The sequence below is a fragment of the Oncorhynchus nerka genome, linkage group LG23 (assembly GCF_034236695.1).
Source record: "Oncorhynchus nerka isolate Pitt River linkage group LG23, Oner_Uvic_2.0, whole genome shotgun sequence".
In the NCBI taxonomy this organism is placed as follows: Eukaryota; Metazoa; Chordata; class Actinopteri; order Salmoniformes; family Salmonidae; genus Oncorhynchus; species Oncorhynchus nerka.
In genome coordinates this window covers 11,807,869-11,829,792 of record NC_088418.1, presented here as the reverse complement: position 1 = coordinate 11,829,792, position 21,924 = coordinate 11,807,869, and the positions used below count along the sequence as shown (strand labels likewise).

The 21,924-nt window shown below is 45.7% G+C and overlaps 1 long non-coding RNA gene across 1 annotated transcript; it reads right to left on the bottom strand.

Moving 5' to 3' along the window:
* Window positions 1–11,629: 11,629 nt before the first annotated feature.
* Window positions 11,630–21,123, bottom strand: LOC115106316 (uncharacterized). The gene is made up of 2 exons (XR_010460653.1): window positions 21,071–21,123; window positions 11,630–12,449 (listed from the first exon to the last, which is right to left on the bottom strand). It is a non-coding gene; the product is annotated as an uncharacterized LOC115106316 (long non-coding RNA).
* Window positions 21,124–21,924: the final 801 nt, after the last annotated feature.

The window sequence follows — 21,924 nt, the reverse complement described above, 5'->3', positions numbered from 1 at the left end:
TTCTTAATAATGTGTTCAGTATTACCCTGTTGCTATGGGCAACAAGGTAGTAAAACACAGTGTTGATCAGATAAAGCAACATCAACAATAGAGGATATATCAGTAGAAAGCCCCTTGGTAATAACCAGGTTCATAGTATGGTTGCGGTTATGGGTGGGCCCAGTAGAAAGCCCCTTGGTAATAACCAGGTTCATAGTATGGTTGCGGTTATGGGTGGGCCCAGTAGAAAGCCCCTTGGTAATAACCAGGTTCATAGTATGGTTGCGGTTATGGGTGGGCCCAGTAGAAAGCCCCTTGGTAATAACCAGGTTCATAGTATGGTTGCGGTTATGGGTGGGCCCAGTAGAAAGCCCCTTGGTAATAACCAGGTTCATAGTATGGTTGCGGTTATGGGTGGGCCCAGTAACACGTTGGACAAAGTCCATAGAGCTCAAAAGATGAATACATTCAATGGCCTTGAAGTTAGTCTCTTTGTCAATATGAATATTGAAGTTGCCAAACACAATCATTTTTCATATTTCACAAGGACAATGGTTAAGAGAAATCATTAAAGAAAGTGGGTCAGTGCTTTGGTGGCCTATACAGGGTTATGGCCAGCACTGGTGGCTGACATTTAAACAGTATAGCATGATGCTCCCGGGGGAGGCTGTAATAAGAACGGCACAACAGTCTGAAGTCAGTCATGTTTCAGTGAGAAACATGCAATCAACTTTGCGCTCAGTGATGAGGTCATTTACGAGACATGAAACAAATGAAACATTTGTGTTTAGTGAGACAGCCAGACCAGAGGTAGTAGGGATGATTAGGGATGTTCTCTTGATAAGTGCATGGATTGGATCATTTTCCTGTCCTGCTAAGCATTCAAAATGTAACAAGTACCTTTAGGTGTCAGGGAAAATGTACACTATTTTCTTAAGGATTGTATTGAAGTAAAAGTTGTCAAAAATAGAAATACTATAGTACAGATACCCCCCCCCCCAAAAAAACTACTTTAGTACTTTAAAAGTATTTTTATTTAAGTACTTTACACCACTGACAATTTGTCTCTGAAGACAATCCCAAATGCGTAAGTTTTTGGTGAATAAAATTCTCTGCTCATTATCAGTCATATCAAATAGCTGCCGGAAACTGAAATAAAAACGACTACATTCTTTACCCTGTAGTTGTTGGCGGTGACCAGGGTTACTTCTCCAGCCTTCATTGCTCATGTACAGAGAGAGATTATCACCCAGCAGAGTTGAAATGTCAACACAGTACATGGGTGTGCCAGGGTTTGCCACACTGAACCAGTTATGTCACATACTACTGCACACGCAAGGTTTACTTAGGTACATGGGAATCAAAATCAAATCCGTCCAGGAAATCATGTAAATATTTGATCAGAACAAGGCAGGAAAATGTCCTCGTCATTGGGACTTGGCAGGATATTCCTTAGTTGCTTAATAAAAGGTCATTGGGAAACAGTTCCTCCTTTTTCCATGACCCCATTGTTGTAAAGTGAGAGCATTCTCTGCCCCGGTGTAGGCGACATACCCAGTTTAACTGGTTTCTATTGTCTGGTGAAAGCAACTGAACACTCGGATTTCACAATAGGAAAATCAGCAGTGGGGGGAAAACAACTTATTTCAATGTAAAGTAACAGTGCTTTTTTTTTTGTTAACTCTAAAAAAAGTCAAATGAGATTTGTACAATTCAATTCAGCGCAATCTTTTTTAAAGTGTTGTAATATTCACATTGTAATCAACCTTAAAAAAAAACATCATAAATGTGATAAACACCAACAAGAATTCACAGCCTCAAAAACAAAACTGTATGGACGTTCTAAAAAGCCCGGGTTCCAGAACAGAAAGCCAGGGTCCCAGAACAGAAAGCCAGGGTCCCAGAACAGAAAGCCAGGGTCCCAGAAAGCCAGGGTCCCAGAACAGAAAGCCAGGGTCCCAGAACAGAAAGCCAGGGTCCCAGAAAGCCAGGGTCCCAGAACAGAAAGCCAGGGTCCCAGAACAGAAAGCCAGGGTCCCAGAAAGCCAGGGTCCCAGAACAGAAAGCCAGGGTCCCAGAACAGAAAGCCAGGGTCCCAGAAAGCCAGGGTCCCAGAACAGAAAGCCAGGGTCCCAGAACAGAAAGCCAGGGTCCCAGAAAGCCAGAGTCCCAGAACAGAAAGCCAGGGTCCCAGAACAGAAAGCCAGGGTCCCAGAACACGCGACAGTCTCATGTTTAGATGCAAGTCTTCAGTCTTGTTGAGGTGTAAACATCACTCAATGATCATGATGCAGTGATGTAGTTCCAGCAAAGAATGAATCTGAAAGAGAATAGAATACAGCTAAATATGGAAGTATTTACCAAAACAAATGTTTATACACTTCAAGGTGTTTCAGAACATTTTAGCCTTAATTTAAACCACAAAGTCCTATCGAGATATGCAGTGGTTTTCATGTGTGTTTGTTACAAAGTGGGCTTAAAATGGATTTAAATGTACATTTTGTTTGTCAACAATCTACATAAAATACTTGGTACTTTCAAAGTGGAAGAAAAATCAACACTTAAAAAAATCACACATTTTATAACTAAAATATAGTTATTGCATAAGTTTTCAGCCCACTGAGTCAATACATGTTAGAATAAACTTTGTCAGCGATTACAGCTGGGAGTTTTCTTGGGTAAGTCTCTAAGAGTGATTACAGCTGGGGGTCTTCCTGGATAAGCCTAAGAGTCATTACAGCTGAGAGTCTTCCTGGATAAGCCTAAGAGTCATTACAGCTGGGAGTCTTCTTGGGTAAGTCTCTAAGAGTGATTACAGCTGGGAGTCTTCCTGGATAAGCCTAAGAGTCATTACAGCTGGGAGTCTTCTTGGGTAAGTCTGTAAGAGTGATTACAGCTGGGGGTCTTCCTGGGTAAGCCTAAGAGTCATTACAGCTGGGAGTCTTCTTGGGTAAGTCTCTAAGAGTGATTACAGCTGGGAGTCTTCCTGGATAAGCCTAAGAGTCATTACAGCTGGGAGTCTTCTTGGGTAAGTCTCTAAGAGTGATTACAGCTGGGAGTCTTCCTGGGTAAGACGAAGAGTCATTACAGCTGGGAGTCTTCTTGGGTAAGTCTCGCTAAGAGTGATTACAGCTGGGAGTCTTCCTGGATAAGCCTAAGAGTCATTACAGCTGGGAGTCTTCCTGGGTAATATTAGCCAATGTTATTTTCATAATTCTTCAAGCTCTGTCAAGATGTTGGGGATCATGACTAGACAGCAATGTTGAAGTCTTGCCATAGATTTTCAAGCAGATTTAAGTCAAAACTGTAACTTGGCCACTCAGGAACACTAACTGTCATCTTGGTAAGCAACTCCAGTGTAGATTTGGCCTTGTGTTGTAGGTTATTGTCCTGCTGAAAGGTGAATTCATCTCCCAGTGTCTAGTGTAAAGCTCCACCCCATTTCTTTGGTGTAAAGCGCCCCATTATTTGCCGATGTCAAGCATACTCATACTATGATGCAACCACTACTTTGCTTGAAAATAAGGAGGCAGTTGCTCAGTTATATGTTGTGTTGGATTTGCTCCAAGCATTAAAAAAATACAGGAAAGACTGTTGTTTAATGCAAGAGGCAAAAGTAGTGTAGTGTACACCTGGCTTTATCAACAGCTGTAACAAGTTCTCCAGTGTAGGAAATCCTCACTGGTACCCTAGATTATAGAATCCCTCACGACGCCAGGACAGCGGAGTCAATCACCACCTTCCGGAGACACCTGAAACCCCACCTCTTTAAGGAATACCTAGGATAGGATAAAGTAATCCTTCTCACCCCCCCCTTAAAAGATTTAGATGCACTATTGTAAAGTGGCTGTTCCACTGGATGTCATAAGGTGAACGCACCAATTTGTAAGTCGCTCTGGATAAGAGCGTCTGCTAAATGACTTAAATGTAAATGTAAATGTAGAAAGACACAATTGATGTCTTGATCTTCAAAAGGATCTTCAAAAGGTTATGTTGTAATTGCTACATTTTCACTCCATGCCCATTCTAGACCCACATCACCAGTCCTCACCTCTACCACCGTATCTCTCTAAGCCCCAGAAGTAGAGGGTCACTTGGGTAGGAAGTCGTCCACCTTCAGGTTGCCCACGTACCAGAAGTTCAGGCTGATAAACATGATGATGGTTCTGGAGAAGACCAAGAGGTCCCAGAAGCTGAAGGGAGCAAAGATGCCCAGGAAGAACAGAATGAGGCCTGTAGCGTCCAGGAAGATGGATGTGAAGAAGAGAAGGCAGCGACCCAGCTGAGTGTCGGTACAGGTGCTGAATGTCGGTACAGGTTATGAGTGTTGGTACAGGTGCTGAGTGTAGGTACAGGTGCTGACTGTCGGTACAGGTGCTGAGTGTCTGTACAGGTGCTGAGTGTCGCTACAGGTGCTGAGTGTCGGTACAGGTGCTGAGTGTAGGTACAGGTGCTGAGTGTAGGTACAGGTGCTGAGTGTCGGTACAGGTGCTGAGTATCTGTACAGGTGCTGAGTGCTGACTGTCGGTACAGGTGCTGAGTGTCGTTGCAGGTGCTGAGTGTCTGTACAGGTGCTGAGTGTCGGTACAGGTTCTGAGTGTCGGTGCAGGTTCTGAGTGTCGGTACAGGTTCTGAGTGTCGGTACAGGTTCTGAGTGTCGGTACAGGTTCTGAGTGTCGGTACAGGTGCTGAGTGTCGGTACAGGTGCTGAGTGTCGGTACAGGTACAGGTGCTGAGTGTCGGTACAGGTGCTGAGTGTCGGTACAGGTTCTGAGTGTCGGTACAGGTTCTGAGTGTCGGTACAGGTGCTGAGTGTCGGTACAGGTGCTGAGTGTCGGTACAGGTGCTGAGTGTCGGTACAGGTGCTGAGTGTCGGTACAGGTGCTGAGTGTCGGTACAGGTACAGGTTCTGAGTGTCGGTACAGGTTCTGAGTGTCGGTACAGGTGCTGAGTGTCGGTACAGGTGCTGAGTGTCGGTACAGGTACAGGTGCTGAGTGTCGGTACAGGTTCTGAGTGTCGGTACAGGTGCTGAGTGTCGGAACAGGTGCTGAGTGTCGGTACAGGTGCTGAGTGTCGGTACAGGTGCTGAGTGTCGGTACAGGTGCTGAGTGTCGTTACAGGTGCTGAGTGTCGGTACAGGTGCTGAGTGTCGGTACAGGTACAGGTGCTGAGTGTCGGTACAGGTACAGGTGCTGAGTGTCGGTACAGGTGCTGAGTGTCGGTACAGGTGCTGAGTGTCGGTACAGGTGCTGAGTATCTGTACAGGTGCTGAGTGTCTGTTGGTACAGGTGCTGAGTGTCGGTACAGGTGCTGAGTGTCTGTCGGTACAGGTGGTGAGTGTCGTTACAGGTGCTGAGTGTCGGTACAGGTGCTGAGTGTCGGTACAGGTGCTGAGTGTCGGTACAGGTACAGGTTCTGAGTGTAGGTACAGGTACTGAGTGTAGGTACAGGTGCTGAGTGTAGGTACAGGTTCTGAGTGTAGGTACAGGTTCTGAGTGTAGGTACAGGTGCTGAGTGTCGGTACAGGTGCTGAGTGTCGGTACAGGTACTGAGTGTAGGTACAGGTTCTGAGTGTAGGTACAGGTTCTGAGTGTAGGTACAGGTGCTGAGTGTAGGTACAGGTGCTGAGTGTAGGTACAGGTGCTGAGTGTAGGTACAGGTACAGGTGCTGAGTGTAGGTACAGGTGCTCAGTGTAGGTACAGGTGCTGAGTGTCTGTCGGTACATGTAGAAAGACACAATTGATGTCCAGGGTGGATCTTCAAAAGGTTATGTTGTAATTGCTACATTTTCACTCCATGCCCATTCTAGACCCACATCACCAGTCCTCACCTCTACCACCGTATCTCTCTAAGCCCCAAAAGTAGAGGGTCACTTGGGTAGGAAGTCGTCCACCTTCAGGTTGCCCACGTACCAGAAGTTCAGGCTGATAAACATGATGATGGTTCTGGAGAAGACCAAGAGGTCCCAGAAGCTGAAGGGAGCAAAGATGCCCAGGAAGAACAGAATGAGGCCTGTAGCGTCCAGGAAGATGGATGTGAAGAAGAGAAGGCAGCGACCCAGCTGAGTGTCGGTACAGGTGCTGAGTGTCGGTACAGGTTATGAGTGTTGGTACAGGTGCTGAGTGTAGGTACAGGTGCTGACTGTCGGTACAGGTGCTGAGTGTCTGTACAGGTGCTGAGTGTCGCTACAGGTGCTGAGTGTCGGTACAGGTGCTGAGTGTCGGTACAGGTGCTGAGTGTCTGTATAGGTGCTGAGTGTAGGTACAGGTGCTGAGTGTCTGTACAGGTGCTGAGTGTCTGTACAGGTGCTGAGTGCAGGTACAGGTGCTGAGTGTCTGTACAGGTGCTGAGTGTCAGTACAGGTGCTGAGTGTCAGTACAGGTGCTGAGTGCAGGTACAGGTGCTGAGTGTCTGTACAGGTGCTGAGTGTCTGTACAGGTGCTGAGTGCAGGTACAGGTGCTGAGTGCAGGTACAGGTGCTGAGTGCAGGTACAGGTGCTGAGTGCAGGTACAGGTGCTGAGTGTCTGTACAGGTGCTGAGTGTCTGTACAGGTGCTGAGTGTCTGTACAGGTGCTGAGTGCAGGTACAGGTGCTGAGTGTCTGTACAGGTGCTGAGTGTAGGTACAGGTGCTGAGTGTCTGTACAGGTGCTGTGTGTAGGTACAGGTGCTGAGTGTAGGTACAGGTGCTGAGTGTCTGTACAGGTGCTGAGTGCAGGTACAGGTGCTGAGTGTAGGTACAGGTGCTGAGTGTAGGTAGAGGTGCTGAGTGTTGGTACAGGTGCTGAGTGCAGGTACAGGTGCTGAGTGTCTGTACAGGTGCTGAGTGTAGGTAGAGGTGCTGAGTGTAGGTACAGGTGCTGAGTGTCTGTACAGGTGCTGAGTGCAGGTACAGGTGCTGAGTGCAGGTACAGGTGCTGAGTGTAGGTACAGGTGCTGAGTGTAGGTACAGGTGCTGAGTGTTGGTACAGGTGCTGAGTGCAGGTACAGGTGCTGAGTGTCTGTACAGGTGCTGAGTGTAGGTAGAGGTGCTGAGTGTAGGTACAGGTGCTGAGTGTCTGTACAGGTGCTGAGTGCAGGTACAGGTGCTGAGTGTAGGTACAGGTGCTGAGTGTAGGTAGAGGTGCTGAGTGTTGGTACAGGTGCTGAGTGCAGGTACAGGTGCTGAGTGTCTGTACAGGTGCTGAGTGCAGGTACAGGTGCTGAGTGTAGGTAGAGGTGCTGAGTGTTGGTACAGGTGCTGAGTGTAGGTACAGGTGCTGAGTGTAGGTAGAGGTGCTGAGTGTCTGTACAGGTGCTGAGTGTCTGTACAGGTGCTGAGTGCAGGTACAGGTGCTGAGTGTCTGTACAGGTGCTGAGTGCAGGTACAGGTGCTGAGTGTCTGTACAGGTGCTGAGTGTAGGTACAGGTGCTGAGTGTAGGTAGAGGTGCTGAGTGTAGGTAGAGGTGCTGAGTGTCTGTACAGGTGCTGAGTGTAGGTAGAGGTGCTGAGTGTCTGTACAGGTGCTGAGTGTAGGTAGAGGTGCTTAGTGTCTGTACAGGTGCTGAGTGTAGGTACAGGTGCTGAGTGTCTGTATAGGTGCTGAGTGTAGGTACAGGTGCTGAGTGTCTGTACAGGTGCTGAGTGTCTGTACAGGTGCTGAGTGTCTGTACAGGTGCTGAGTGTAGGTAGAGGTGCTGAGTGTCTGTACAGGTGCTGAGTGTAGGTACAGGTGCTGAGTGTCTGTACAGGTGCTGAGTGTCTGTACAGGTGCTGAGTGTAGGTACAGGTGCTGAGTGTCTGTACAGGTGCTGAGTGTCGGTACAGGTTCTGAGTGTCGGTGCAGGTTCTGAGTGTCGGTACAGGTTCTGAGTGTCGGTACAGGTTCTGAGTGTCGGTACAGGTTCTGAGTGTCGGTACAGGTGCTGAGTGTCGGTACAGGTGCTGAGTGTCGGTACAGGTACAGGTGCTGAGTGTCGGTACAGGTGCTGAGTGTCGGTACAGGTTCTGAGTGTCGGTACAGGTTCTGAGTGTCGGTACAGGTGCTGAGTGTCGGTACAGGTGCTGAGTGTCGGTACAGGTGCTGAGTGTCGGTACAGGTGCTGAGTGTCGGTACAGGTGCTGAGTGTCGGTACAGGTACAGGTTCTGAGTGTCGGTACAGGTTCTGAGTGTCGGTACAGGTGCTGAGTGTCGGTACAGGTGCTGAGTGTCGGTACAGGTACAGGTGCTGAGTGTCGGTACAGGTTCTGAGTGTCGGTACAGGTTCTGAGTGTCGGTACAGGTTCTGAGTGTCGGTACAGGTGCTGAGTGTCGGTACAGGTGCTGAGTGTCGGTACAGGTGCTGAGTGTCGGTACAGGTGCTGAGTGTCGGTACAGGTGCTGAGTGTCGGTACAGGTACAGGTGCTGAGTGTCGGTACAGGTACAGGTGCTGAGTGTCGGTACAGGTGCTGAGTGTCGGTACAGGTGCTGAGTGTCGGTACAGGTGCTGAGTATCTGTACAGGTGCTGAGTGTCTGTTGGTACAGGTGCTGAGTGTCGGTACAGGTGCTGAGTGTCTGTCGGTACAGGTGGTGAGTGTCGTTACAGGTGCTGAGTGTCGGTACAGGTGCTGAGTGTCGGTACAGGTGCTGAGTGTCGGTACAGGTACAGGTTCTGAGTGTAGGTACAGGTACTGAGTGTAGGTACAGGTGCTGAGTGTAGGTACAGGTTCTGAGTGTAGGTACAGGTTCTGAGTGTAGGTACAGGTGCTGAGTGTCGGTACAGGTGCTGAGTGTCGGTACAGGTACTGAGTGTAGGTACAGGTTCTGAGTGTAGGTACAGGTTCTGAGTGTAGGTACAGGTGCTGAGTGTAGGTACAGGTGCTGAGTGTAGGTACAGGTACAGGTGCTGAGTGTAGGTACAGGTGCTCAGTGTAGGTACAGGTGCTGAGTGTCTGTCGGTACATGTAGAAAGACACAATTGATGTCCAGGGTGGATCTTCAAAAGGTTATGTTGTAATTGCTACATTTTCACTCCATGCCCATTCTAGACCCACATCACCAGTCCTCACCTCTACCACCGTATCTCTCTAAGCCCCAAAAGTAGAGGGTCACTTGGGTAGGAAGTCGTCCACCTTCAGGTTGCCCACGTACCAGAAGTTCAGGCTGATAAACATGATGATGGTTCTGGAGAAGACCAAGAGGTCCCAGAAGCTGAAGGGAGCAAAGATGCCCAGGAAGAACAGAATGAGGCCTGTAGCGTCCAGGAAGATGGATGTGAAGAAGAGAAGGCAGCGACCCAGCTGAGTGTCGGTACAGGTGCTGAGTGTCGGTACAGGTTATGAGTGTTGGTACAGGTGCTGAGTGTAGGTACAGGTGCTGACTGTCGGTACAGGTGCTGAGTGTCTGTACAGGTGCTGAGTGTCGCTACAGGTGCTGAGTGTCGGTACAGGTGCTGAGTGTCGGTACAGGTGCTGAGTGTCTGTACAGGTGCTGAGTGTCTGTATAGGTGCTGAGTGTAGGTACAGGTGCTGAGTGTCTGTACAGGTGCTGAGTGTCTGTACAGGTGCTGAGTGCAGGTACAGGTGCTGAGTGTCTGTACAGGTGCTGAGTGTCAGTACAGGTGCTGAGTGTCAGTACAGGTGCTGAGTGCAGGTACAGGTGCTGAGTGTCTGTACAGGTGCTGAGTGTCTGTACAGGTGCTGAGTGCAGGTACAGGTGCTGAGTGCAGGTACAGGTGCTGAGTGCAGGTACAGGTGCTGAGTGCAGGTACAGGTGCTGAGTGTCTGTACAGGTGCTGAGTGTCTGTACAGGTGCTGAGTGTCTGTACAGGTGCTGAGTGCAGGTACAGGTGCTGAGTGTCTGTACAGGTGCTGAGTGTAGGTACAGGTGCTGAGTGTCTGTACAGGTGCTGAGTGTAGGTACAGGTGCTGAGTGTAGGTACAGGTGCTGAGTGTCTGTACAGGTGCTGAGTGCAGGTACAGGTGCTGAGTGTAGGTACAGGTGCTGAGTGTAGGTAGAGGTGCTGAGTGTTGGTACAGGTGCTGAGTGCAGGTACAGGTGCTGAGTGTCTGTACAGGTGCTGAGTGTAGGTAGAGGTGCTGAGTGTAGGTACAGGTGCTGAGTGTCTGTACAGGTGCTGAGTGCAGGTACAGGTGCTGAGTGCAGGTACAGGTGCTGAGTGTAGGTACAGGTGCTGAGTGTAGGTACAGGTGCTGAGTGTTGGTACAGGTGCTGAGTGCAGGTACAGGTGCTGAGTGTCTGTACAGGTGCTGAGTGTAGGTAGAGGTGCTGAGTGTAGGTACAGGTGCTGAGTGTCTGTACAGGTGCTGAGTGCAGGTACAGGTGCTGAGTGTAGGTACAGGTGCTGAGTGTAGGTAGAGGTGCTGAGTGTTGGTACAGGTGCTGAGTGCAGGTACAGGTGCTGAGTGTCTGTACAGGTGCTGAGTGCAGGTACAGGTGCTGAGTGTAGGTACAGGTGCTGAGTGTAGGTAGAGGTGCTGAGTGTTGGTACAGGTGCTGAGTGTAGGTACAGGTGCTGAGTGTAGGTAGAGGTGCTGAGTGTCTGTACAGGTGCTGAGTGTCTGTACAGGTGCTGAGTGCAGGTACAGGTGCTGAGTGTCTGTACAGGTGCTGAGTGCAGGTACAGGTGCTGAGTGTCTGTACAGGTGCTGAGTGTAGGTACAGGTGCTGAGTGTAGGTAGAGGTGCTGAGTGTAGGTAGAGGTGCTGAGTGTCTGTACAGGTGCTGAGTGTAGGTAGAGGTGCTGAGTGTCTGTACAGGTGCTGAGTGTAGGTAGAGGTGCTTAGTGTCTGTACAGGTGCTGAGTGTAGGTACAGGTGCTGAGTGTCTGTATAGGTGCTGAGTGTAGGTACAGGTGCTGAGTGTCTGTACAGGTGCTGAGTGTCTGTACAGGTGCTGAGTGTCTGTACAGGTGCTGAGTGTAGGTAGAGGTGCTGAGTGTCTGTACAGGTGCTGAGTGTAGGTACAGGTGCTGAGTGTCTGTACAGGTGCTGAGTGTCTGTACAGGTGCTGAGTGTAGGTACAGGTGCTGAGTGTCTGTACAGGTGCTGAGTGTAGGTACAGGTGCTGAGTGTAGGTACAGGTGCTGAGTGTAGGTACAGGTGCTGAGTGTAGGTATAGGTGCTGAGTGTCTGTACAGGTGCTGAGTGTCTGTACAGGTGCTGAGTGTAGGTATAGGTGCTGAGTGTCTGTACAGGTGCTGAGTGTCGGTACAGGTGCTGAGTGTAGGTACAGGTGCTGAGTGTAGGTACAGGTGCTGAGTGTAGGTACAGGTGCTGAGTGTCTGTACAGGTGCTGAGTGTCTGTATAGGTGCTGAGTGTCTATACAGGTGCTGAGTGTAGGTTGTTCAGGTAATCTACCATACACTATAGTGCTTCAGACTGAATTAAGAGGAAGCAAGGAAGAGGATGCGTTTTAAAGACCCTGGTACATTCCAATGAGCTGGAGCCATCAAACATCACATAGTTCCTATAGCAGGACTGCAGTCAAGGGGAGACGTGTTTATGTCTCACTAATGATGACAAGACAAGAGGTGAAACGGTCTTCTACCTCCTTACTGTGGGGTTTTGGACATCTGTCCTTAACATAACCACATTAGGTGTTTATCCTAGACCCTTACAGGTGGATTTAAATGTTGGGGAGTGTTCATGTTCGGTAGAGGCATGAGAATGTTTGTAAAGATGTATTTATTCATTTTTTTACAGGTGACAAGGCAGTTTCTGGAATGGAGATAGTCCTTGTGCCGGTGTGTATTCAGCTAGGTTCAGGATGTTGCATATAGAAATATAATGAATAGAACAGACAATCTTATCTGTTCTACATGATACATTCTATACCGTCTCAGTGTGTGTGTGTGTGTGTGTAGGGAATATGTCATCAGTATAACCAGTGGCAGACAGACAGCGTAGTGCAATCAACACACCCCAAACAGACCAGTCAGATAGGTATGTAGCATTGATCTGCTAAACAGACACAAACACAAACACCAATAAAGGAAAAGCTTTGGAAGTGGTTTTGATTTGTTGATGTCCCTCAAATGGATTTTGAATATTATAATTATCTAATTAATTCTCTTTCTGGAACCTCAATTTGTCTGAATAACACCTACTTCTAGCAGAAGTGGAATCCAATATCTTTGTTGTTGTGTGAGCTATCTAGTCACAGAAGTCTGATTAAAGAACCCAGAGAAATGGCGTTATTATTTTCTAAAAAAAACATCTTCAAAACAGAACATGTAAAATTCAGGACATAAAATAATCTAGTTATTTATCCATTTACAAGTCAAATTCACAGACATTTCTATCCTTTGTGCAGGGCCCGGAGATTGCTTCAGCGCGGGGCCTCTCCCTGAATGAAAGTAGTCTTCTATATTTAAAGTGTCTTTAGTTCATATAGGCGAAAAGGTTTACAGTCTGTATGGATTTAAAAAGCAGCTCTTGGGGAGGAGTGAGGCATACGTTTTTCAAAACCGGAGAACCAGAGATCACCTGCAACAAGAGGAAAAGAGCGAGTGAGAATGAGAACACCAAGAAGACAAAAACATCTGACAGAAAATGGTTTTAGTCACCTATATTTCCTAGCACTGTGTTATTTCGCAACGTCCCTTCTGGGACAATAAAGATTTATTGATTCAAATGTTTCAGTCACCATGTTATATCACATGGACAGATGAGAGATGGTAGGAGTGTCTACATGTTCCTAAACGAGATGAAGCGATAGTATGTGCCTACATGACCCGTATCCTAAAGCTACTGTATGTAACGCTATAGAATGCCTCAAAAAGTGATGAGGTAACAGGACGCACTGTTCTTTTCTGTCTAAATGACTCAGAGGATCGCATGAGAACATCTCAATACAATCTCACTGGACACATGCACAGGACAATGAATGATACAGACTGTCAAGTACACTGAAATAAATATAAAAACGCAACCATTTCAACGATTTGACTGAATTACAGTTCATATAAGGAAATCAGATAATTTAAATACAATCATTAGGCCCTAATCTATGTATTTCACATGACTGGGAATACAGCTATGCATGTTGGTCAAAGATACATTTTTTGGGATCAGAAAACCAGTCAGTTTCTGGTGTGACATTTGCCTCATGCAGTGTGACACATCTCCTTCGCAAAGAGCAGATCAGGCTGTTGATTGTGACCTGTGGAATGTTGTCTCAACTCCTCTTCAATGGCTGTGAGAAGTTGCTGGATATTGGCGGGAACTGGAACACGCTGTCGTACACGTCGATCCGGAGCATCCCAAACATGCCCAAATGGGTGACATGTCTAGTGAGTATGCAGGCCATGGAACAACTGGGACATTTTCAGCTTCCAGGAATTGTGTACACATCCTTGCGACATTGGGCCGTGCATTATCATGCTGAAACATGAGGTGATGGCGTCGGATGAATGGCACGACAATGGGCCTCAGGATCTTGTCACAGTATCTCTGTGCATTCAAATTGCCATCGATAAAATGCAATTGTGTTCATTGTCCGTAGCTTATGCCTGCCCATACCATAACTCCACCTTCCCCGCGCTGTCTGCCATCTGCCCGGCACAGTTGAAACCGGGATTAATCTGTGAAGAGCACACTTCTTCAGTGTGCCAGTGGCCATTGAAAGTGAGCATTTGCCCACTGAAGTTGGTTATGACACCGAACTGCAGTCAGATCAAGACCCTGGTGAGGACAATGAGCACGCAGATGAGCTTCCCTGAGACAGTTTGTGCTGATATTCTTCAGTTGCGCAAACCAACAGTTTCATCAGCTGTCCGGACAGAAATAATCCTCAGTTTCATCATCTGTCCGGGTGGCTGGTCTCAGATGATCTTGCAGGTGAAGAAGCCGGATGTGGAGGTCCTGGGTTGGCGTGGTTACATGTGGTCTGTGGTTGTGGAGGTCCTGGGCTGGCGTGGTTACATGTGGTCTGTGGTTGTGGAGGTCCTGGGCTGGCGTGGTTACATGTGGTCTGTGGTTGTGGAGGTCCTGGGCTGGCGTGGTTACATGTGGTCTGTGGTTGTGGAGGTCCTGGGCTGGCGTGGTTACATGTGGTCTGTGGTTGTGGAGGTCCTGGGCTGGCGTGGTTACATGTGGTCTGTGGATGTGGAGGTCCTGGGCTGGCGTGGTTACATGTGGTCTGTGGATGTGGAGGTCCTGGGCTGGCGTGGTTACATGTGGTCTGTGGATGTGGAGGTCCTGGGCTGGCGTGGTTACATGTGGTCTGTGGATGTGGAGGTCCTGGGCTGGCGTGGTTACATGTGGTCTGTGGATGTGGAGGTCCTGGGCTGGCGTGGTTACATGTGGGCTGTGGTTGTGAGGCCAGTTGTACGTACTGCCAAATTCTCTAAAACGACATTGAAGGTGGCTTATGGTGGAGAAATTAACATTAAATTCTCTGACAACAGCTCTGGTGGACATTCCTGCAGTCAACGTGCCAATTGCATGCTCCCTCAAAACTTGAGACATATATGGCATTGTGTTGTGTGACAAAATTGCACATTTTAAAGTGTCCTTTAAGTCCCAAGTACAAGGTGCACCTGTGTAATGATCACGCTGTTTAATCAGCTACTTGATAATCCATCCAACTGACAGGTGTGGCATATCTTGGCAAAGGAGAAATGCTCTATAACAGGGATGTAAACAAATTTGTGCAGAAAATCTGAGCGAAATAAGCTTTTTGTGCAAATGGAATATTTCTGGGATCTTATATTTCAGTTCATGAAACATGGGACCAACTAATAGGCCCATTGGCAAACATTACATATTGATTGATATTGTTCAATACTGTCTGGAATCACTGAACGTACACTGAGAAAAATGTTTTCTTAAAATATCAGCGCTCTTATGTTCTCCACAGCCATTATTTGCACTTGTCATTTGCTGCCAAACATTATCAATAAAGTCAAGCTATTAGTCATAACTGGGGTGCAACAGGTGACTCGTACAATAGCCACGTTGTGCCTTGGTGGTGGCCTGTGTGTGTACTGGCGGAATGAGAAAAACAGCTCACGTTCAGAAGTTAAAAGCTTGGGTCAACAATTGCCACTTGTACGGAATCATGTGACAATCACCAGTTCATGGCCTGTATGGGAGTGGTACTTTTAAATGAATGTTCTCCCTGTTCTGGCTGTTCCCTGTAATTCAGTTGAAATGCCCAGAAAGACGACAATAAAGACTTGAATCCATCTCAAAAGTCCCTTGGCTTATCGTCGTTTTTACTCTAAAATCAATCCCCCATTATACCCAGTGAAATAAAACTGCTACAGGTGACTTAAGGACTAGCCAACTCCATCCAATAGAATCAATAGCAGCACTAAAGCCCATTAAGATGCATTGCAGACAGCATCCCAAGGGGGTCTGGACTGAAGCCCATTAAGATGCATTGCAGGCTACGTTCCAAGGGGGTCTGGACCTCAGCCTGAACAACCCGCCTGCCACCCTTGTTAGAAGCACTGCTTTAAACTAGTGGGTAAACAAGCCTATACATGAAGAGTCGTGAAGCTGAATAGGAATGGCCAGACTTATTCATTAAAATCTGCCAAAGGCCACAGGCTCTTTTGACTGTAGCAGCCAGTAGAGAAAGAATATTAATTATGACAGATATTCATGAGCAAAGTGAAGTGTGCAATCAGGGCCTGAGGCATGGCGGATTCTGTGAGGTTAGCCAATACTAAATAAAACGACTATCATTAGCTAATTCATTTAATTTACTTAGCCATTGATATGTTTCTGTTTAGCTAATTTTCTTCCAACGTTTACTTGGTAGTACTTAATTCATTCTCGATTCGGGAAGACACCGTTGTCTTATAAACTTCTCTGTCCAGTTGCAGGTGGTACTCCAAGAAAACAGAATATTCCGAAAAATATTAGATCCACTTCTTGCACCGTACAGCTCGCATTTGACAACATATTTGCAGGGTGGCAGGTGGCTAGAGCGCTTGGCCAGTAACTGAAAGGTCGCTGGCTCGAATACACGAGCCGACAAGGTTAAACATCTGTCAATGTGCCATTGAGCAAGGCACGTAACCCTAATTTCCTCCAGGGGCACTGTACTAATATGGCTGACCCTGTAAAACAAGTTGGGGCGGCAGGTAGCCTAGTGGTTAGAGTGTTGGGCCAGTAACCGAAAGGTCGCTAGATCAAATCGCTGAGCTGACAAAGTACAAATCTGTCGTTCCTGCACCTGAACAAGGCAGTTAACCCACTGTTCCTAGGCCGTCATTGTAAAATAAGAATTTGTTCTTTACTGATTTGCCAAGTTAAATAAAGGTTAAATAAAGGTTAAAAAGGTAAAATGGAAATATCCTGAATACGGCTGAACAGGATCTAATCTACAGCGCTGTTGGCTGGTCGTCATTGACCGTGCGTAGGCTCAAACACTGGTATACACTGATTTATAAGGCCATATTGGGTAAAATGCCAATTTATCTCTGTTATTTTTTAGTCAGGTCAGTTAATAAATATCAATTACGGTCCCATTCTGATTTGCTTCTAACAGTACCAAAAATTAGAACAGGTCATGGTAGAAATAGTTTTAGTTACTTAGCACCGTGGTCCTGGAATTCTCTCCTGAACATTTTAAAATGTGATGATCTAGTTTCATTGGTGGAGTTTAAACACTTGATCGATGTATATATCATAGAAGAGTGTAATTGTTTTTTTAGGCCAGCTGTTTTTAGTCAAGATGTTTGTGTTTTTAATGTAATATGTAATTGTTGTACTGTATGTGTGTTTATAGTTGTGTTTAATGTTGTGTTAGTGTATGTAAGTTGTTTTGTCTGAAACGTTGTTCCCCCTGCTGCTATTGGACCAGGTCTCTCTTAGAAAAGAGATATTATCTCAATGAGGAGAACCTGTATAAATAAAGGTTAATTATTATTATTATTTTTAAAGCTAAGATGGTCATACCAAGGATCATTCAGCTATTTGATTTGGAATTTTAAGACCATTTAAAGTATCAAAAAAATATTGGATGAAACATTGAATTTGGCATTACTGCTATTAGCCAATAGAAACGTAATGAATAACATTTTCAAGATTCACTACATGGAACAAATAGTGCCCCCAAAAATGTAAAGGAAGTTTCTTCTGAAGTGTCTGTCTTGTATGAGATAAGAAAGACCAGGAAGCTATGACAATTGTTTTGTTGACATGTATTTTTTCCCCTAATATTTAGGCATTAAACTATCTCCATATATACTTACATTCGTTTTTAAAACTAGTACCAGGGATCTTCAGATGAGTCGGTGGGTGTCCCAGGACAAAACGGATAACACCATCGTGTCCGTGAGAGTCTCAGCTTTTAAGATAGAGTTTCATTTGTAGACTACAGACATTTTTGTGAGAAGACCGATTTTTCGGAAAGACTCAAGGTCCGACAAACACCACTCTAACTCTGCCACCTTTCACCGCAGATGCTGAAGGGCGATATCGGCGGATGAGGTGGATGGAGACGCAGCAGAAATCTCTATTCCTACCCGTGTAGAAATCTTTATTCCTTGAACAGATGGATATTGGAGATGTTTTGTTATTATGTTCATTATATTTCCATGGGGGCCATTGTAGGCCAAGGGTTAAACACAAGCTTTCAAAAGCTATGCCGTTGACGTTTGAGTTCACTTGGCTGCTGTGAAGGGCATCTATTCTGAAGGTCTAGGCTTTATAACACTGGTTGTGTACAGTGCATTTGGAAAGTATTCAGACCCCTTGACTTTATCCACATGTTGTTATGGTACATTACAGCCTTATTCTAAAATGGATTAATCTAAAAACACAATACCCCATAATGACAAAGCGAAAACAGGTTTAGAAATGTTAGCAAATTTATTAAAAATAAAAAACAAATATCTTATTTACATAAATATTCAGATCCTGCTATGGGACTTGAAATTGAGCTCAGGTGCATTCTGTTTCCATTTATCATTCTTGAGATGTTTCTACAACTTGGAGTCCACCTGTGGTAAATTCAATTGATTGGTCATAATTTGGAAAGGCACACACACCTGTCTATATAAGGTCCCACAGTTGACACTGCATGGTCAGAGCAAAAACCAAGCCATGAGGTCAAAGGAATTGTCCGTAGAGCCCCGAGATAGGATTGTGTCGAGGCACAGATCTGGTGAAGGGTACCAAAACATTTCTGCAGCATTGAAAATCCCCAAGAACACAGTGGCCTTTATCATTCTTAAATGGAAGAAGTTTAGAACCACCGAGACTTTTCCTAGAGCTGGCCGCCCGGCCAAACTGACCAATCAGGGGAGAAGGGCCTTGGTCAGGGAGGTGACAAAGAACCCGATGATCTCTCTGACTGAGCTCCAGAGTTCCTCAAGTAGAGATGGGAGAACCTTCCAGAAGGACAACCATCTCTGCAGCACTCCACCAATCAGGCCTTTACGGTAGAGTGGCCAGACAGAAGCCACTCCTCGGTAAAAGGCACATGACAGCCCGCATGGAGTTTGCCAAAAGGCATCTAAAGAATCTCAGACCATGAGAAACGAGAGTCTGAAACCAAGATTGAACTCTGTGGCCTGAATGCCAAGTCTCAGGTCTGGAGGAAACCTGGCACCATCCCTATGGTGAAGCATGGTGGTGGCAGCAACATGCTGTGAGGATGTTTTTCAGCGGAAGGGACTGGGAGACTTGTCAGGATCGAGACAAAGATGAACGGAGCAAAGTACAGACAGATCCTTGATTAAAAAAAAACTGCTCTAGAGCACGCAGGACCTCAGACTGGGGCGAAGGTTCACCTTCCAACAGGACAACGACCCTAAGCACACAGCCAAGACTCCGCAGGAGTGGCTTTGGGACAAGCCTCAATGTCCTTGAGTGGCCCAGTCAGAGCCCAGACTTGAACCCGAGCGAACATCTCTGGAGAGACCTGAAAATAACTGTGCAGCGACGCTCCCCATCCGACCTGACGGAGCTTGAAAGGATCTGCAGAGAATAATGGGAGGAACTCCCCAAATTACAGATGTGCCAAACTTGTAGCGTCATACCCAAGAAGACTGAAGACTAATTGCTGCCAAAGGAGCTTCAATAAATTACTGATTAAAGGGTCTGAATACTTATGCAATTGTGATATCGGTTTAAAACTTTAATGTGCACAAATTTCTAAAAAGCTGTTTTTGCTTTGTTATTATGGGGTATGTGTTCAGATTTAGGAGGCCATTTTTGTTGTTGTTGATTTAATGCATTTTAGAATAAGGCTGTAATGTAGCAAAATGTGGAAAGGTGTCTGAATACTTTCCGAATGCACTGTGTATTGCATCAATTAGATGTGACGTTGCATAGTCCCCAAGACGAGCGAGGAGTGTCGTCATATGTACTGCCTCATAGATACGCATCTCTTTTGATACCCGTTTGATTTATTCTATTCTAAGGAGTGTTGTCATATGAACTGCCTCATGGATACGCATCTCTTTTGATACCCGTTTGATTTATTCTATTCTAAGGAGTGTCGTCATATGAACTGCCTTTACGCATCTCTTTTGATACCCGTTTGATTTATTCTATTCTAAGGAGTGTCGTCATATGAACTGCCTCATAGATACGCATCTCTTTTGATACCCGTTTGATTTATTCTATTCTAAGGAGTGTTGTCATATGAACTGCCTCATGGATACGCATCTCTTTTGATACCCGTTTGATTTATTCTATTCTAAGGAGTGTCGTCATATGAACTGCCTCATAGATACGCATCTCTTTTGATACCCGTTTGATTTATTCTATTCTAAGGAGTGTCGTCATATGAACTGCCTCATAGATACGCATCTCTTTTGATACCCGTTTGATTTATTCTATTCTAAGGAGTGTCGTCATATGAACTGCCTCATAGATACGCATCTCTTTGGATACCCGTTTGATTTATTCTATTCTAAGGAGTGTCGTCATATGAACTGCCTCATGGATACGCATCTCTTTGGATACCCGTTTGATTTATTCTATTCTAAGGAGTGTCGTCATATGAACTGCCTCATGGATACGCATCTCTTTGGATACCCGTTTGATTTATTCTATTCTAAGGAGTGTCGTCATATGAACTGCCTCATGGATACGCATCTCTTTGGATACCCGTTTGATTTATTCTATTCTAAGGAGTGTCGTCATATGAACTGCCTCATGGATACGCATCTCTTTGGATACCCGTTTGATTTATTCTATTCTAAGGAGTGTTGTCATATGAACTGCCTCATGGATACGCATCTCTTTGGATACCCGTTTGATTTATTCTATTCTAAGGAGTGTTGTCATATGAACTGCCTCATGGATACGCATCTCTTTGGATACCCGTTTGATTTATTCTATTCTAAGGAGTGTCGTCATATGAACTGCCTCATGGATACGCATCTCTTTTGATACCCGTTTGATTTATTCTATTCTAAGGAGTGTCGTCATATGAACTGCCTCATGGATACGCATCTCTTTGGATACCCGTTTGATTTATTCTATTCTAAGGAGTGTCGTCATATGAACTGCCTCATGGATACGCATTTGATTTATTCTATTCTAAGGAGTGTTGTCATATGAACTGCCTCATGGATACGCATCTCTTTGGATACCCGTTTGATTTATTCTATTCTAAGGAGTGGCACGACAGAAATGAGTCAGCGTTGCAATGTTGTTTTACCCTCTTAACGTCACTGTGTCCCAATGGATCATTAGATGTGGCAACCTACTGGTTGTAACCTACTGGTGTTTAGTCATTTCTTCAAGGCAAGAGAGCCGAGGGAATGTTGACACAGTCTACAGTACATGTTGCCAAAACAGACATTAGCCTTGCTGTTGTATTGAGTGGGAAGATAGCTGCAGGACTAGCCTAAGAAATGGGATTTGTGTCAGAGTTGCAACATTAAACTCTTTGGGAGGATAGAGTTCCTAACCAGGGAAATGAAATGGATTTATGTACAGTCCAAACAACTACAAATGAGGCTTGGCCGCTGTTTTGGTGTCAAATGCAGGCTAGTTAGAAATTGAGCAAAAAAAAATGAAAATATGTTTACCTTGAGTGGGTGAATATCATATTTTCATGTAATATGTATTTTATAAAGAAATTGATCCCAGTACATCAGGCTGAATCTAACAATAGAATGAGCCAAAAAACTCACCTAGATCAAGGTTAGGCCACTGGCGCCCCTTCTGAAGGCCCTCGGATTAACCCTGGCCAAAAATCAGTCATTTATCATTTTTATGAAACTCAGTCGGGTCTCAAATTACTGTTGCGATTTAGAACAGTAGAATACACAAGGTGCCATTTCTAAATGTGGTTGTGAATCAGCAGTTTATCTTCTTATGGTAGTCGTTCAATTAGCCCATGCATGTGAAGATTTGTTAGATTGCTAAATCAGCTATCTAAATTTATTATCATGGTCGAATTACCTACTGTGGTGCCTGCATTGGTTTTGTTATTCTATATATAATATTAAAAACGGAAAACATTTTCTCAACATCCCATGGCAAAATATGGATGTGGGTACATAAACCCACGAGCAACTGCTGCCCCTATAATGAGTTCAGTTTTTTTTGTGCTGACCTAGAAAGAGCCACAGGTAATGAGTTGTTATTGTTTTGGATAATCACCTACCAACTGTGTGTCAGAGAAGCCTAACCACTTTTCCATCCGTAATGCTCTGCAACACCTCAGAATTATTCAGAATCCCCAACTCCACCGTTTTCTCTGTAGGCTGGTGGTCAAAACTTCGGTCATATCCTAGATTGTCGTGTCCCGTCAGGCTGCTGCTGTGTTCACACGTAATTCGTGATAGAGTTTGATCAGGAACCGTTCCGTTCACTGATTCCTTTCCATTCCACTTGCACTTCTCCCCAGCTTCCAGAGTTTTAATCTTGCTCTTCGAGAGCCTTTCCGACAACTTTCTTGCCCAGTGCGCAAAATTGTCCAGGGTGCTTTTATCAAAGTCCTCGGAGTAAACCATTATGTTGCCCGTGTACCACAAAATCCACC